General features: G+C 43.3%; 1 protein-coding gene across 1 annotated transcript in view; it reads left to right on the top strand.

Annotated features, from left to right (window-relative positions):
* Positions 1-18178, top strand: part of GIPR (gastric inhibitory polypeptide receptor) — an 888530-nt gene that overhangs the window by 32688 nt on the left and 837664 nt on the right. The gene's annotated exons all lie outside the window — the stretch shown is intronic.

Below are 18178 nucleotides of genomic sequence, written 5' to 3'. Positions count from 1 at the left end.
GCATGCCCCTTTAACGCAGAACACTATGTTAAAGGGGCTGATATTTATCATGTAGAAGTATGCCAAAAAAATTGAGTTATTTGTGCCTGATAAATATCACGTAGAAAGCTGTGCCATGGAACATCACAAAAAGTGACGCTCTGATGGCACAAATAGCCTCATGAAACGGTAGAATGAGAGTGATTGCTGAAAGTCTAATGATACAGACTGGGGAATTCAAAGTATAAAGGACTAGTTTGTAGGTACATAGAAGACTGCATACATAGTCTATACAGGTTTAAAGCAGTCCATGGCCTAAGGCAGAGCTTTCCAAACTGTGTGTCCCGACACAGTACTGTGTCGCCTACAAATAGTGGGTGTGTCGCAACCACTTAGCTCATAACGGCTGCTAATTAAGAGGCATTCCTTGACACTCTGCTCTATGATCTTTGAAACACCTGTGAAGTGCAGCAGTGCTAACAGCTCTCATGTCCAGGCTAGAGGAAGGAAAATGCCACCTGTCTATCAGCTACAAAAAAAGCACACTAAAGGCTTTCAGTGTTAATCGGGGATCTGCAATTCCATGTTAAGTTTAAAAAATCCGCCCCCACCCCTTAGTATTACAGAGCAAACATGTACCGGGTCAAGACACGGCCATGCGAAAACACCAAAGTCGGCAGTCTGCCGATGGACCACATCCTCTCCCCAGTGTTTTTTTGCAGAAGATTGTAATGTATCAGTCAAAAGCGGGCTTTACTAGAGACCGTTCATGTTAGTATATATTCCTTTTGCCAGACCGCATCTCCCATTGGGATAGTAAGATCTAAACTCCATGCCTCACGGTCCTGCTGTGTGGGGTGGAGTTACCTAATCTGACTGCATTGCTCTGTAAAGATGAGTAATCTGGTGTCTACCTGAGCCATAGGCTAGCAGTATCTCAAGGGTATTAATAGGTGGTGGAGCTACCAAATAGCAGGTCCTGGTGTGCTTAGCTGTTTCTGGCAAGCCTGCATGTTGTAAAAATTGCTAAATGCCCAGACCGAACTCTTCACTGGCATTTTCAAATGACATGAAGGACTCGTCTGGGTACAGTTAGCCCCATAATTTGTACCCCACCCATCACCATGTTTGGAAGGATATATTGAATGCCATCTTCCTTAATGCTTTTAATATCCAAATTGGAAGTTCTCTATGGAACGGTTCATGCTTAAGTACTGCAACTTCAAACCGTTTCATGCTCTGACCGTATGTTGCATAATATACTGAGTATCTCTCAATGTAACCGCTCCCTCAATTAACAGTTCTGGAAGACGTCTGGTGTCCACCATTCCTACCAAGAGCTGTCTCCCAATTTGGGTCTGCATCGTGCTGCGTGTCTTAATTGAGAAGCATAATAATAAAGGTCCAAACGTGGGACCTCCAATCCACCCGCTGCATAATCCATGGCAATGTAGTCAATGGCACTCTACTACACCCACCAGCCACTAAGAGCTAGATAAGGAGCAAGTTCAGCGGTCAAAATATTCATGCTGGGATGGGGCACAACATGTTTTAGAGTAAGTACAGACATATGGGCAGGAGTACTGTTAGAATAAAAATGTCTTAGCTATGCTGCTTATGTATTGTACGTCTTAAGTTAGCATTCATGGCACTATTTTATGTTTAGCCGACATTTTGAGCCATGATCAAAACTAATTTCTCTCTGTCTCTGCTGAAAGCAGCTGTGGTAGTTTACGTTTCTCAAAGGTTGGGCCTTACTGTACTAATGAATACACTTTCTTATTAGCGCATACCTTTCCCACTAGATTAGAACTGCTCCCACCTTTCCCAGTCCGGGCACAGGTAGAACGACCTTTGTGTAGAGATAGTGTGTGCCTGGTCTCAAGATCAAAACTTATTCATCTGTAATACCTTGTCTATCTACCTTCAACTGGAAATTTCCAGTCAGGGAATGCCTTCATTGGTTCTGAACCATACATAATGTATCACCATGGTTGCTGATGTCAGTCCCTCAGCAGCAATTCACAGAGACTGGACAGATGGGGCTCCGCTTGAGTGTATCTGAATAAATATACTTGATTTGTATTCTCTACTGTCCAACCAACTCTTCATTTGTAAGGAAGGCTGAGAGGTAGTCGCGAGTGACCCGGGTGGCCCTAATCAGTTCACTTTCTTCAGTTGGTGCCCTCATCAGGTGACCAATCCCTGCCCGCGTATGGGTGGGGAGGTTGGGGCCATCATTGGGTCGGACGGGGGGACCAGGTACCCATGCATGAGAGAGTTCCTAAACTCGCAGCTCCCCGTTTGTCTGGCCGGTCGGTGCCTTGCCCAGCTGTTATCCCTGCTGGGGTCCTGAACGACGAAACCCTTGGATCTGACCATTTGGTATGTAGAGTCAGCAGTGTTGAACACATTTGTTTGACCTGTGTGCACCAGGTGCGTGTGTTTTGGTTCTTTGTAGTTATGGTAGCATTTTGGTACGTTATGAGGACTGATTTTGGTTTGTTTTGGGCATTGTCTGAGGACTGTGTTTTGGTACAAAGTGTCTGTGAACACTTTGCCAGGCAACATAACAAATTTGGCCCATTTTCCCGTCAGAACCAGAGAAGCAGGCAGTCCGTCGTGAAACAACAGAACCTCACAACTCGAGGACATGATAGTAATGCCCCTGGTTCTATATTTTTAAGACTATCTATAACCAGAGAAGTGAGCAGTCCTTTGCGGAGCACTGGAGAAACAGAACCAAATCCTGCAAGGACAAGACTTAGGCGCCTCTGGATTTTAACCAAGTAAAGAAGACCAGCAATATATATATTTTAGGCACAACAACTCTGAATTGATTATACGCCTAGGTACCTATATCTACAGGAGTACCATACTGGATACACAACCCAGAGACACAGCCCTATACATTCGGCATTCAAAAATGGAACAATATAGAAATTCAATTTAAACATACGGACTTCAAGGGCAATTATATAGACCCCAACACCACGACAGAAACCAAAAGGTGTCTTGATAAAGGTGGACAATAATTTGGAAAACCACCGAAACGCGTCGACGCTTCATACCAGTATAATTCAGGATCTCAACATCTTTGCTGAAATATTGTATTAGAGTACATATAGCTTAGGTGTTCACAATAGAGTCCGAATATACAAGAAGTATTGCACTAATTTCATGTCTTACTGTTTTTTCTGTCTTTTGTGATTCAATCTTGCTGGCCAAAATTGAAACCTTTTTATTAATTGTTTTTATTGTTTTATTAATGCTGAGTGAGTTCCATTTTTGGTTCACTCTCCTTTTAACATTTGTATACTTCAATAAATTGTAAGAATTCTTTATATATATTTGTATTGTGGTATTGTTTTCCCCTGACCCTGTTTGGGCTTCTCCCAATTATTCGCACTCAAGAGAATACTCCTAGTTCACTGGACAACACTTTGCCAGGCAACATAACAAATTTGGCCCATTTTTAATAATGCCTGGATTTAGCAGGTTCTTGGTTTCTTGTTGTTGTTGCTCTGCAGATGCTCGATTGGAAGAAAGTCAGCCAGTGTCTCGGGAGGCACTCTGAACTTTGATATGTATGTGAAGCATGGCCTTGGCCCTATTATATTTAGTATGCTATGGCACAAATATACAAGGGATAATGCCGAGTTGCAGTGGCCGTTGACAGGCACTTTTGACGAACAAAAAATTTGTTTTTACATGAGAAGTTGTTTACAAAAAGAAGTAGACAGTCTGTTTGATTCTCTTCGAACGTGGCAGAAGGAGGCTAAACAGACGCGAATGAAGGCAGAGAAAGAGGCCCGGAAGCGGAAGAATGTGAACATTGACTCAGAAACGTGTAGCGCATGATAGAGAGAAACAAGAGCTAGGGATTGGACATGGAGGTTGGAGATTTCAATTGCATATCGATAAATCTTACGTAGCCAAAGAAGAAAAGGATACATTTGTAGAACAATTGCTAGACACTCAACCCCTACCTCCATATGCCCCGGAGAGGATATATCGCGCTCTTCCCTCACAGGTCCAGCTACCTCGTTCTTCTGCCTCTGCTGTTTTTCCTTCTATTACTGTTGATCAGACTGCCTTGGCCACGGCACCTCCTGTCCTCTCTTTGCCCTCACCGTCTGTGGCAACTATGACTGTTAGTACTCTTGCATCACCTATTGCTTTGGCGTCCCTTTCACCATCTCTTACACCTGCAATGCAGCCAGCAGTGATGTTAATGCCTGCTACTTCTGTTGCTATTCCCACTGTGCTCTTCCATCCCCGACATTACAGAGTAGTGGGACACCAGTACGTGGATTTGAGGATAGAGATTGGACTCTTTTTAAGGAACCCATGGGGTGGACGTTAGTCTGATCAGATATGGGAGATGAAGAGAAAAAGGTAGTGGCTAATCAGGTTGCGCAGTGGGCCGCAAACCCATTATGGTGTGGAAGATGTGTGGAGTGTGATGAAACATTATGAGCCTTTTGTACAACAGCATGCCCTTAAGCATATGTTGGCTACTTCAATAAGTCTTTGGGAGCAGTGTTTCAATGATGCAGTACAGCAAATTCTATATGATATTAAGGATCATGTAAATGTTACTGATATAGGGCCCGATTCACAGAACTAACTTAAGACAAAATCCTAAACTTACTACTTTTGGTATTCACAGAAGGCATTTAGTAGCAGTAAAGTTAGGATTTTGTCTTAAGTCTGTTTTAAGTCTGTCCTAAATCTGTCCTGAGTTTATCTTAAGTCTGTCTTAAGTCTGTCTTAAGTCTGTCTTAAGTTTGTCTTAAGTCTGTCTTAAGTCTGTCTTAAGTCTGTCCTACTACTTTTGGTATTCACAGAAGGCATGTAGTAGTGGTAAAGTTAGGATTTTGTCTTAAGTTTGACTTAAGACAGACTTAAGACAGACCTGAGACAGATTTAAGACAGACTTAAGACAGTCTCAAGACAAACTTAAGACAAACTTAAGACAAACTTAGGACAGACTTAAGACAGACCTAAGATAGACTTAAGACAGACTAAAGACAAACTTAGGACAGACTTATGACAGACTTAAGACAGACGTAAGACAAAGTTAGGACAGATTTAAGACAGACTTAAGAGAGACTTAAAACAAAATCCTAACTTTACTACTACTAAATGCCTTCTGTGAATACCAAAAGTAGTAAGTTTAGGATTTTTTCTTAAGTTAGTTCTGTGAATCAGGCCCACAGCGCCTGGCCAAGTTTTTAGTAATGTTGCAATGGTGATTGCTGATCAGTGTAGACTGCTTGAAAAGAGCTCCACCCCTGTATCTCAGTTTCTGATGCAGGAGGTTCATCCTATCTTTTATCCTGAAATACCAGTGCTAAGGGATCAGCACGATAATGTTACTAGACCAGAGGCAGCGGCCTGTTTCCAAGAAAAATGTGTTTACACTCCATGAAAAAAGAGTGAGGTTTTGTCTCTTAAAACTCCATTACCTGACCCTCGGAAGAACCCCACCACTTATTATAAAGAATTGACTGAAGCTGCCTCTTCTACAGTGATGACGCTTATGTTTATTGAAATGTTCGTTGGCTTACTAGTTCCGGTTTATATTTGGAGACAAGTACACACACAGGATCATGCTACAGAGTTGGGTGGTAGCTGGGATCAAATTAAAGCATGGGATCAAGAATGGAAGCCAGGTGATAAGCCTAAAGCGGAGATACTTTCTGTGCCACCCATATCTTTACGTATATGCATTCTCATATCCCTCCGAGAAAAGTTGATTGGGACAAGTTATCGGCTTGTTGTCAGAAGAAAGATGAGGGTGTCTTATTTCTTTCACTCTGTTTGAGGGGGTGTTTCTAGATTATAGTGGACCGGATTCGTCCATCGAAGGTGGGGTGCGACTGTTTATTATCAGGTTTGTTTCCAATTTGAGCGGTTGCAGGCTTCTGAGAGCACCTGGTCCACATCTTCGCCTTCTGTGGTTTTTAATATGGCGCAGTACTATGAATAGAGGGAAAATGAGGATAAGGAGAGGTCGGTGAAGAAGCACAAGGATTTGAAGACAAAGGTGTTGTTACAACAGCCTTGAAGGGGGAATGGTAGAGGACGTGGTGGTTTGGCCTGCCAGCTTCCATGCAGGCCGCAAAATACTATGCCTTTAGGACCGAATCATTGCGAGTATTGTAACGAGGAGGGACACTGGCGTAGCGAGTGTCAGATTCTTTTGCAGAAGGTATCGGTCCTTAGAGGTTGAGGTTCTCGTAGACGAGGTCGAGGAGCTGGTGGTCAGGACAAGGCTCAGAATACTGTGGCCTTGCAGGGTCGTCCGGATCAGATTTTTTTTGATGACCCCCGGGGCGGACAGTATTATCATGATGATTATGATACGATTGAGGTGAGAGGGATGTCTTACAGCGAGGACAGCCAGGGACAGAGTAAGGAACCAGTTCCGATATCTGTAGATCTACGTGGTCCGTATGTTAGTGCGGATGTGCATGGTTTGACTAAGGAGTTTTTGGTGAATATAGGTGCGACAAACCATTCTATTTCTCGTTCCTTGGTCTCTGGGGCAGCACTTTCTGGCCATAATAATGTTTTTGTAGGTTTTTATGGTGAACCGGTTGTGAACAAATAAATCTGGACAGTGGTATTAGATTTACATAATAAGGCGACACATGGAATAGTTGCACACAATATTTTTTTAAAAACCCAATATTTAACAGTGCTAAAAGGTGAGGAGAACCACCCTACTCCCCAGGACAGGCCTCATCCCTCTAGAACATATGACACTCCTTAGCACACGTATATCAACTTTTAGAGTAACACAGGTATGTAGCGCGTTTCCACAAGTTCTAACATAGATAATACGCAAGAAATTAATCTTCTTTCTTCTTTGTTGGTCACTTTAATGTTTGCAAGTCTTCCCAGATAATTCTCTACAGCCTGTTTAAGAACTAATTCTGTAAAGCAAGCAGAAAAATTTGTATGAATCACTCTATGAGTTTAATATCCAGTGTAAAAGGTATGCTCTAATTGTCATGCCATAAGGGAGGACCTACTTTCTATGTGGTGATAATTCCAAACCACAATGGGTTTCTGGAGTGGTGTCGTCAAAGTTCAAAAAGCTTTGACTGGTTCCTATTTCTTCAAGTTAGATAATCCTCTCAGAGCTGCAAAAATATGATATTCACTAAATACTGTTTGTCTGAAACCGTATCATTTAACTAACTCACAGATATTTATTAAAACATATGTCTATACTAATAAGTTTATGGAAGTGTCAGAAATGTGGCATCTTATTCTTAAATATCTGTCTACTAAGAAAATATTGGGAAAACTTGCAGTTTAAAACCATCAATCTGCACGTTGCATCGTTTTCTCAAAATGCCTTGAGTGTTAAAAACCCATGATATATCATGCGCACTGTGGGCGTCATATAATTTGAAATAAAGTAATAGCACAGCTATATGTTAAAAACCCAAAGTCAGCCGGGTCAAGCTATGAATGACACTGTTTGGGCTGTTCACCTTGCTATTGATAGGGCACGAAGTAAGACTCTATGTCACGGTCTACATAATCTGCCTGTAAGCGAAGTTGAGAAGAAAAGTAGACTATCCTGTGTATGCCCCGTTGGAACAATAAAGTTTAGGAATGCCGAAAGTTTGTAAACCACAGTTTCTATGAAACTAGCAAAAAAGTTTAGAACAATTGTTCACCCGAGTCGCACCTCCACAAAACCAGTCTTGTAATTATCCCTACCTTGCTCCAATCTTGAGAAACTCCTCCGTGACGCCTCCTCGTCAGTCCGATGCCGAGTATGCTCTTATCAACCTGCTTCACAAGCATGTATAAATACCGGAAGCGAGAACAACGTTTTCACATTGTCTGGATCCTCACATCCTACTCTCACGGCGTAAAAAGTGAGAAAGGACTTAACGTTCAGAATTAACTTGGCAGTCATTTTTCAGTGTATTGAGACCGCACTGCTCGCAAATATTAAGTGTGCTAATTTCATGTGCAATGAAATAAAATCAAGTTATTAACCCTTAGCTAACTAATGAGAATATCTACTCAATAAGAATTAAAATTTGGTAACTAGTAAACCATCGATTTCAATATTAAAAAATGTCGCGAAATTATCCTCTAAATAACTAAACAAGTAATTATACTTTATGTATTCAGAACCTTGTTAAAGTGTCTACCCAATCCTTGAACAAGTAGACTAGATTCATGACTGTGTACTAAAGTGTATTGGTACAGTTATCGTGAATAAACTAATTAGTACTTTATATCTCCATCCACTTGTGTCAGTACAGTAGTAAAAGTATTGCCTATGACGTTAAACTGCATAGTTAACCTTACTCTCTTGAATAAATAATATACAGGCCACGTATTCACAAAATGATAGGAAGGTTGAAAAAACGTATTGTGCCGCAATTCCACTTATTAAGTTAAGCATAATATTTCTAGAAGTCATTGCTGTTTACTGATGTATATTGTGCGAGCTTTATTGCAAAATGTACAGGACTTGATTGAGAAAGAATTGGTTGAGGAGATGAATGCTAATGTTTGTAATAGTCCTGCAAAGAGAGATTGGAGCAGTTCCTCTATGTTTGGTGTCACCTACCAACTAATTAGTGGTGGTGAGAAATGAGAAGGGTAGAGGAGGTAGAGGGATGGGGGATCCCGCTAGGGCAGAACTAGGGTCCTCACACACCCAGCAAGCTAGGTGTCATGCTTCATCATATGGGTCTGCTCCTCGTTGAGCCGGCGCTGCAATGCTCAACGGGCACCCGCGAAGGGGCTCTTTGTCGGAGATCTTTTGTTCCTTTGCCGTATGATGAAGAGCAGGTATGTGGCCCTTGTGTGTGTAGATAAAAGATGTAGTGGTGCAGTGAGTGCGTTGTTATAAAAAAAAGTTGGATATTCAAAATAAATGCGTTTATTCTGGTTGGTAATCCACCTTAATAAAAATGATATATATTAGAGTGGCAACAGCCCAGGTGAGGGGTATTTATTAAATCTTGTGCTCTACTCTATGGGTCGACATGTTTCTTGCCCTGTTGGTCTGTAAGTACCGTGGCAATTTTTCAGGACCTATATATGTGCAATGTGTGAATGAAGCGTGGTGTTTGGTATCTACACTAAATGGTGCTTCTAAATAGTTGCTACAGTTAATGGTTGACTACATGTCCAAGCTTACGTAGTCAAGAATTGAAGGACCTGGGGAAATAAAACAGTGTGGAGAGAAGGGAGAACATACTTATTAACACTGTGTAATCTCAAAGTCGCCTCCAACTTGTACACACTGGCATTCCAACTGGTCCAAACCTCCTATTTATTGTGTATAATCAGTGCCAGAGTAGTTTAAAATGTGTGCATTAAAAATATATCTCTATTACAGATAAGCATACTTTCTCACTCAAGCCTCGCTCATGCCTTTTCCAACTCATGGTGTCAAAGCATAACTTGTCATGCCTGTCGATAGAGTATTTCTCACTCGTAGCTTTCTTAAAACCAAATGCAAGTGCCCATACTGTTAACGCAGTGTCCGGAGTATCCAGACTCACCTCACTCAATGGTGCGAGGTGCTTCAACATGGGCTGGCGGTTCGCCGGGGCGCCTCGTTAGTAGGAGCCCTATTTGTCACAAAACAGGGAATTGGAGAGCATTACGTTACATTGCCAGAGCCTGGTCTGATTAGGTTGCCCCAGTAGTTGACAATGTATGAGACGCTGTCTCCCTCGCCAGGGGAATGGGGAGCGATGCGGACCCGTCGCGGGTAGGGAAACAAGTCTAAGGCGCCACTGGTGGTATTCCTCGCCGATACAGTCCGCCGCTATCTCCCGTATGGTCAAGGATTCAGTTCTCCCACATGTGCTACAAAGGGGAGAAGGGGAGCATCGCTCCTCAGGGCACTGCCCACTTACTTGTGCCGGATGAGTCCACGTTGGTGACCTACCCTCGCCGCCAGTCCCACAGCCGCTGGTAACCCTGCCGTCTCCAGGGAGGTAAAAGTACTGTCGAGCGCCCCCCCCCCCTTAGTCCCCTCTCTCTTTTTATCAAGAATGTTTGTAATAGCCCTATTCTTCCCATTCTCAAAAAAGCACACCTTTGGGCTTTCTCTGATGACCATGCAGATATTTGTTGCTTTGTGATTGATTTGCGTGCAGTTAATAAAATATTGATTCCCCAGTTTCCAGTGGTTCCTGACATTACCACTCTTTTGACAATAATTCCTTCTTCTGCTACATACTTTCCTGGCATTGACTTGAAAAACGCATTCTTCAGTATTCCCATTCATCCTGACAGCAGGTATCAGTTCAGGTTCATCCTAGCTGGTAGAAGCTTTAGATTCTGTTGTGCTCCTCAAGGCTATACAGAGAGTACAAGTATCTATAGTCAGGCATCAAAAAGTCAGCTCGACTCCTTGTAGCTCCCTACAGGTAATGTATTGCTTCAGTATTTCGATGACTTTCTCATTGCCTCGGATATGGAACAAGTTTGCAGAGACAGTACGGTTAAATTATTGCTATATTTAGCTCAACATGGCCATAAAGTATCCCATTCCAAATTTCAGTATTGTCGACAGGAGGTCACCTATTTAGGTCACCTACTGTCAAAGGAGGGTATGAGATTGACCCCTGAGCGCAAGAGTATCATTGTTAAAATCCCCATTCCGCAAACTCAGAACGGTGTGCGCTCTTTCATAGGTATCACTTCCTATTGCAGGTAGTGGATACCTAGCTATTTGCTGTTAGTTGAGTCCCTGCTTGCTTTGACACTAAAATATGTGCATGAACCCCTACCCTGGACGCCTGAATTTCAGCAGTCTTTTGAGCAATTGAAAACTGTACTTTGTTTGGCTCCAGTACTTGGCACCCCTGACTATGCTAAGAAGTTTGTGTTGTACATTCATGAGATGGCTGGTTGCACACATTGTGCACACAAAACACAATTCAGAGATAAGCAACAGCTGTATGCTTGTTTCTCTGCTGGGCTTGATCCTGTCACACAAGCCCTCCCGAGCTGTCTAAAAGTGGTCGCGGCTGTGGCTGTCTCGATTAGATAATAGTCTGGACTCATACCTGATACTGACCTCACAGTTATGGTACCCCATGCTGTGGATACACTTTTAAATGAGAAAAAGACACAGCACCTCACCAGTGCACGTCTTACAGGTTATGAGCTAACGCCATTTGCAGAACATATTATGATTAAAAGATGTGCCACTCTGAATCCAGCCATGTCACTACCCTCCCTTCTGAGAATGAGGAGATTGACATAAATTATTGTGTTTTCCGTACGGAAGAAGAGACCAAAGGACGGGTAGACCTGACTGATGTTCTCTTATCTGAACCTCATGAGGAACTCTATGTCGATGGCTCTTGCTTTCAATTACCAGATTGCACTGCAACGCTGCACACGGTAGTTGAGACATCACAAGTTCCCTGTCAGTTGGCCCAAACTGCAGAGCTAGTTGCCCTTATTTAAGCCTGTGAATTGAGTGAAGGACTGTTTGTCAATATTTATACTGACAGCCAGTACGCATTTGGAGTCACCCATAATTTTGGGCAAGTCTGGGCAGAGAGAGGATTCCTTACGTCCCTTGGAACAAAGATCCAGCACAGTTATCTTATATATAGGCTTCTGTCCACTTCAACGCTCCCTAAGAAATTGACGGTAATAAAGTCCAGCGCCCATGGGAAGTTACTGACGATGTGGGTAAAGGGAATGCTTTTGAAAATCCAACAGCTAAGGAAACAGCTCGGACTAGGATGAAAATAATGTTTGTAACAGGTCCCGCTAGGTGGGTGCCCGAGGTCACTATGTTTGAGGATACACTTGAGAAAGTGAAGTAAATACAGAGTGAGGCCACAGTAGAGGAATTAGCAGTGTAGCAAGAAAGTACAGCACAATTTAACAATGAGGGATGTTGGATTGACAAGTCAGGGAGGCAAAGATTAATGTTGCCAGATGCATATGTTGTTCCTGTAGTCACGATGGCTCATGGCCCAGGCCATATCAGTGCTAATGGTATTTGATAGTTGTTAGACCCTGTATGGCAGAACAACAACATTTCAAAGACAGCTACACATTTAGTGAAGCACTGTATGGTGTGCATACACCAACTGGTATTTTTGCACCACCCACTTTCCCTTTTTGAGGTCCTTCATTTAGACTATATTGAACTGGACAGGGTTAATACATTTAAGTACGTGTTGGTGGTTGTTTGTGCATCCAGGAAATGGGTTGAGGCTTATCCCACTAAAGACAATATGGCCATGTTGACTGCGAAGGTACTCCTAAAGGAGTTCTTTCCTTGTTTCAGCTTGACCCGTTTATCTATAGTGATAAAGGAAGTCAATTTAATGCCAAAGTTATCCAGTTAATTTGTGATGGTTTGCCCATAAAACAGAAGTTTCATGCTGCAAATCGTACTCAGTCAGCAGGTTTTCTAGAGAAGTACAATGGTACTCTCAAACTGAAATTGGCAAAGATTCAGGAGACAACCCGGTTACAGTGGCCAGATGCTTTACCATTAGTAATTATAGGTGAATTTTGTGGATTTGCGGTCCGCAAATTCACGCGAAATTGCAAAAAAAGGCAGCGAGTTCGCGAAAAAATTCCCGAACTTGCGGATTTGCACAAATAGACTGTTTCCCACTGTCTACTGGCTAATCAGTAAGTGCTACCTCGTTGGGCAAATGTATAGTGCTTTACCTACACTACAGCTGCGTAAAGGGCCAGAAGAGTTGTCTCCTGTGACCACGTGTGCCTGTACCTTTGCCACCGTGCCGATAGGCACCGAGGTCCCTTGAGTGAGCTGTCCATCACAGTGGGGGAAAGGGCCAAAGATTTTGCATACCCTAGTATGTGTGGTGCGGGGCCAAACGGGCGGGGCTTCTGTGCGAGTTCACATGCCTCTTGTTTATAAAGGGTCAGAGGCCGATCAGAGCAGCAGATGAGGAGAAAGCAGCCTCTTGGTCACAGGAAGAACACAGGGATTGCGCTCGAGAAACTCGTGGATGCAAAGACCTCCATCAAGGATTACAGCTAATTGCAGACGGTAGATCTGGGGAGAAAGCACACCTGCATAGCCTCGACCGTGCTCACTAGTTGTTTGGGCTGATTATAATGCGTTACTGAATTTGAACTTCAACTCGGGCACCTGCATTATTTATATCTGTAAGTGCTTCCTGTTAAGGTTTAATTTTTGTGACAGGAGCATCGTGCCAGAATTAATCCTGCCAGAATATTTATCCACGGAGATGCCACCGTGTTGTGCCATACCTCTACTCAACTGGAATACTTTCTACTGGCTAATCAGTAAGTGCTACCTCGTTAGGTAAATAAATGTATGTGAAAAAAAATAATCAGCGAGCGGATTTGCGGATTTTTCAGCAATTACGCGAGATTCGCGGATCCCAAAATTGCCGAAAATCCGCAAATTCCGCGAGTGAAACGGATTTTCGGCCCATACTGAACCATCAGCTCTTTTGTCGACAAGAACAACAGCACATTCTAGGTCAGGATTATCACTGTACGAGGTCGTGTTTGGATGCCGGGCGAATGTCTGGGGCATCCCGGGACCCTGTCGGTTCTCTGATATTGAAGACCCATTGTTAATAGATAACCTGTGCCAGTTACCTGAAAATTTTGCGTTTTATTCAACAACAAGTCCAGAAGGCTCTGCCTGATATACCAGAGGGACCCGGACACAACATTCAGCCTGGTGATTGGATTTTGGTACGCATTTTTCAGTGGATGGAGAGTTTGGAGCCGCACTGGAAGGGACCTGAACAGGTCCTTCTAGCCACCAGAACAGCAGTCAAAGTCGCTGGCCGAAAGAACTGGATTCATGGCACTAATTGCAAACAAGTACCTCTACCTTTGCCCTATGACTAATGGGTTGCTGATGGAATTGGGAATACTGAGTGTGAGAAGGTGCCTTAGTTCGTCCCTTTCGGTGATGCAAAATTAACATGGACCCAAATGGATGCAGAGAATGATGATGTGCTAGATGCAGCGGTCCCTCTGGAAATTCAAGCCATTAAGGAGCCATTGTTTGTTGATCTCTCTGTGCCTGGAGTCACCAGGTATAATTTGCACCCTTGGATGAGCAATGGTGCACCAAAGGAGAAGCCAGATTAGTTAGGGATGGACTGTGTAAGTTAGGGTATACTTTTCTATGGTACCAACAGTGTTAGGTCAGGGTGTTGTGAGATTGGTGCACTGTTCTGACATTGGACAGGATCAATTGAATGTGCTCCCTAGGAGGAGGGCACATTAGCCTGTGTGACCTGGGATTAATTGTGAGCTAGGACTGGTCAAGCTCCACCGCCGGTGCTCAAGAGCTCCGACGTTGATGAACTATAGGAACCTGTACCGGTGAGGCTCAGATGGACACTGGGAACAATTGTCTTTGCTATCGGTTTTTATGCATTCCCTTTCTTGCTTCATAATGCATCCGTTTGGTCGACCTGTTGAGGAGGAACAGCCATTTGCACCACCGCGTCTAGTGCTAGGTTGGTCCACAAAGAGTAAAATAGTTTTCATATTAATAGTTGTGATTGCATTAATAACTGTACTTGGAATATCTTGGTTTCCGGAAGGAAAGGCTCCTGTACATTCCTTGGTTAGTACAAGGCCCACTACCCCTGAGCACCTTTTTGTTACTTTGGCCCCTCACAAAGCAGAACAGAGAAAATCTTACACAGACAATGTATTTATACAAATGTTGATCAAGCCCATGATGTGTCCAATACAACTAAATGTTGGGTTTGTGGATTGCCCCCCTCAGTTATTCATAAGAGCAACAATTTGTTGTTCGTGCCATTGTCATATATTGGTAGTTGTGAAGGTTGGTTTGAATTGTTCGTTATGGTGCACTACCATTTCCAACTCTCTACTCAGGTTATGAAACCTGATGATTCTCGCACTGTGGTAGAGTATATACATTTTCATCAGGGATTTACTCCCATAGGACAGGCAGGACAAGGGACATCCAGGACATTGTCCCCAAAATCCTGTATGAGCATATATGAAAAAATGAAGAACCAAACATGGCTTTGAATGGAAATGGCTGATTTCCAAAGGTTCAACACCTCTGAGTATTTTCAATCTTTCCAAGATCGTAATATTACTAAGGATCAACCAATGCTGGTGTCCGTGGTCAACACAACAGCTAGTTTCTGTGTCCAGGGAACCAGGGAGGTAAAAGTTGGGGAAAGTAAGTGCAATTTCACCTACAGACTGAGAACGATTAATAGTCCGCCCTTGATCCTACCCCATTATGTCTATTTTGTCTGTGGACCCCAAGCTCATCTCTGGTTTCCGAGGGGATGGTCAGGAAATGTTACCTCTCTTTCCTTCTTCCCCCTGTGTATGTTGGCCCGTCCAATTATCATAAAGATCATCAGTTGCAGCGTAGGAGTACATATTTGTCCAGAGTCAGAAGGGTTGTGGACACAAAGGATATAGATCAGACAGATACCACTGCACAACAGTTTGAGGATGGTGGAAGGGGTTAATAATACAACTGCTAGAATACTGACAAATATCACTGCTAAGCTCCAGGCTACGAGATTAATCACCTTACAGAACAAGATGGTGTTAGATATCATCCTTGCAAATCGGGGAAGGGCCAGTCGCATCATTGGCTGCAGCTGTTGCGTTTACATACTTGACAACGCCCCCAGTGTGTATACAGCCATACAAAAATTGCATAGACTTTAGTCTGACATACACCAAGAGACAGGTACTTGGAACCTATCGGGGTGGTTCTGGAATATGCTAAAAACATGGGTTTGAAAGATCCTCATCTTGTTGGTTGTAGTTGCCAGTATTATCTTTACATGTTGCCTATGTAAACACTGTCTTCCAGCTTATTGCACTTATTGTGTCAGTGTTCTCACCTCCAAACAGAAGATATCAGTTCATGATACTAATGCTGCAATCATGTTGCAGAAAGACATTGCGGACGTGATGCAGATTGACACGGGTATTTTTGAATGTTGATTATGTAAGCACCAATGCAAAGTGATGTTTCTTATCCATACAATATGTTATACATTTCTTGATAGCAACCTAAAATTGTTAGCGTATGCTAAAAGGAGGGTCTGTTAGAATAAAAATGTTTTAGCTTTACTGTTTATGTATTGTACGTCTTAAGTTAGCATTCATGGCCCCATTTTATGTTTAGTCTCCATTTTGAGCCATGATCGAAACTAATTTCTCTCTGTGTCTGCTGAAAGCAGCTGTAGTAGTTTTCGTTTCTCCAAGGTTGAGCCTTGCTGTAGCATTCGCTGCACCATTTTATGTTTAGCAGCCATTTTGAGCCATGATCGAAACTAATTTCTCTCTGTGTCTGCTGAAAGCAGCTGTCGTAGTTTTCGTTTCTCCAAGGTAGGGCTTTGCTGTACTAATGAATACACTGTTCTTATTAGTGCATAGCTTTCCCACTAGATAGAGGCCTGCTCCCACCTTTCAGGTGGCAGGCACAGGCAGAATGACCTTGGTGTAGAGATAGTGTGTGCTCGGTCTCAAGTTCAAAACTCATCCTTCTGTACCTTCTTTGTCTAGCTGCCTCTAACTGGAAATCTGGGCGTGCCTTCATTGGTTCTGAATCGTACATAATGTAGCACCATGTTTGCTGATGTCGGTCCCTCTGCAGCAATCCACGGAGACTGGGCAGGTATGCTCCACTCAAGTGTATCTGAATAAATATACTTGATTTGTATTCTCTTCTGTCTGACCGACTCTTCATTTGTCTGGAAGGCTGAGGTGTGGTCACGAGTGACCTGCTGGCCCTAAACAGGTCACTTCCTTAAGTACCATCCTAGAGATGGCCAGTCAGCCTATCAGGGATGGGGGAGCATTTTCCAGAAGACTACCAAGTCAAGCATTCTGACTATATTAAGCCGCAGCTGTTGTGCTCTGGTGTAGGCTACCTGTTTTCTTAGGTATCTAAACAATACCAGTTCCGAGAGACAACCCAGGTCGGGGAGAGGTTCGACCAGAGTCCCAACCAATGAGGCCAGAAGGAATATCAGAAATTTGGTCTGGTTAATTTGGAGTCCTGATACATTTCAGAATTCCTCCAGTAGAAGTAGGAGTGCTGTCATTGCCATTGGGCTGAAGAGAGATAAAAAAAATGCATCATCTGCATACAACGAGACAGTATGGTGTACGTCTCTCAATTGTATACTGTAGGGATGCAGTTGTTGTTGCACTCTAATCGTCAGAGGCTCTATCGCCAGTGTAAACATGAGCAAGGAGTGGGCATCTGTCGGGTTGCCCGACCCAATGTCCATACCTCTGAGCTGGACTGATCCACAGGCACCCCGGCGACAGGGTCTGTGTAAAGCAGTTTAATCCAACTTCAGCATTGAGGTCCAAATCCTATTACCCACAGTACCGTGAACAAATAGCCCCAGTCAATGGTATTGAATGCTTTCTCTAGGTCAGTAGAGACAAGTATCATCTTGCCTCATGGAGCATGTGTCCAACACTTCTACGGTTCATATCCGCATGCCGGCCCAAAATAAAACCGCACTGGTCCTCATGAACCAGGGCTGTCATGTGTGGGGCCAGCCGAGTTGGCAGCAGCTTGCACAAAATGTTCAGTGGTCTCCTCCAGGTAGGCCTAGTAAAATTGAGCTGGGAAACCATCCCTTCCCAGGGCCTTTGAGTGAGGAAGATGGTTTTGAGCTGCTCTAAATTCCTTAAGAGCCAATTGGGCTTCCAGCTCTTCATGTGCCATGGTGTATGGTATTTACAATGTGACGCAATTGGAAGGTGCGTCACATTGTAAAGCCCTACGCCAGAAGGAGGCTTTCCTGTGCAGGTGAAGGGTGTTCTGGCGCATGAACGCCTCCTAAAAGTGACTAAGTGAAATCTATAAGATTTCATTCAGTCACTTTTGGGTTTATACTGCGACAAAACCCTGCATCTGCTTGAAGCAGGTATAAGGATTGACACAGCATTATGAGCATAGGGCCCAAAGAGCATTCCTGGAGCTGCATTGCATTTCCAATGCAAGTCAAGCAATGCACCATCTTCACAGCACAGATACATCGCATATCTGTGCCATTTTTGCCTCATACTGCACTACATTGTAAATACGATCCATCCATGGTGGTGATGTCACAGTGCACAATAACTGTCATATCTCTGGGATATACCACTTATTGTACAACTACTAATTACTGTT

The sequence above is a fragment of the Lissotriton helveticus genome, chromosome 9 (assembly GCF_964261635.1).
Source record: "Lissotriton helveticus chromosome 9, aLisHel1.1, whole genome shotgun sequence".
NCBI lineage: Eukaryota > Metazoa > Chordata > Amphibia > Caudata > Salamandridae > Lissotriton > Lissotriton helveticus.
Note: the sequence above shows the minus strand (reverse complement) of the source record. Positions and strands in the feature narration are given on the sequence as shown.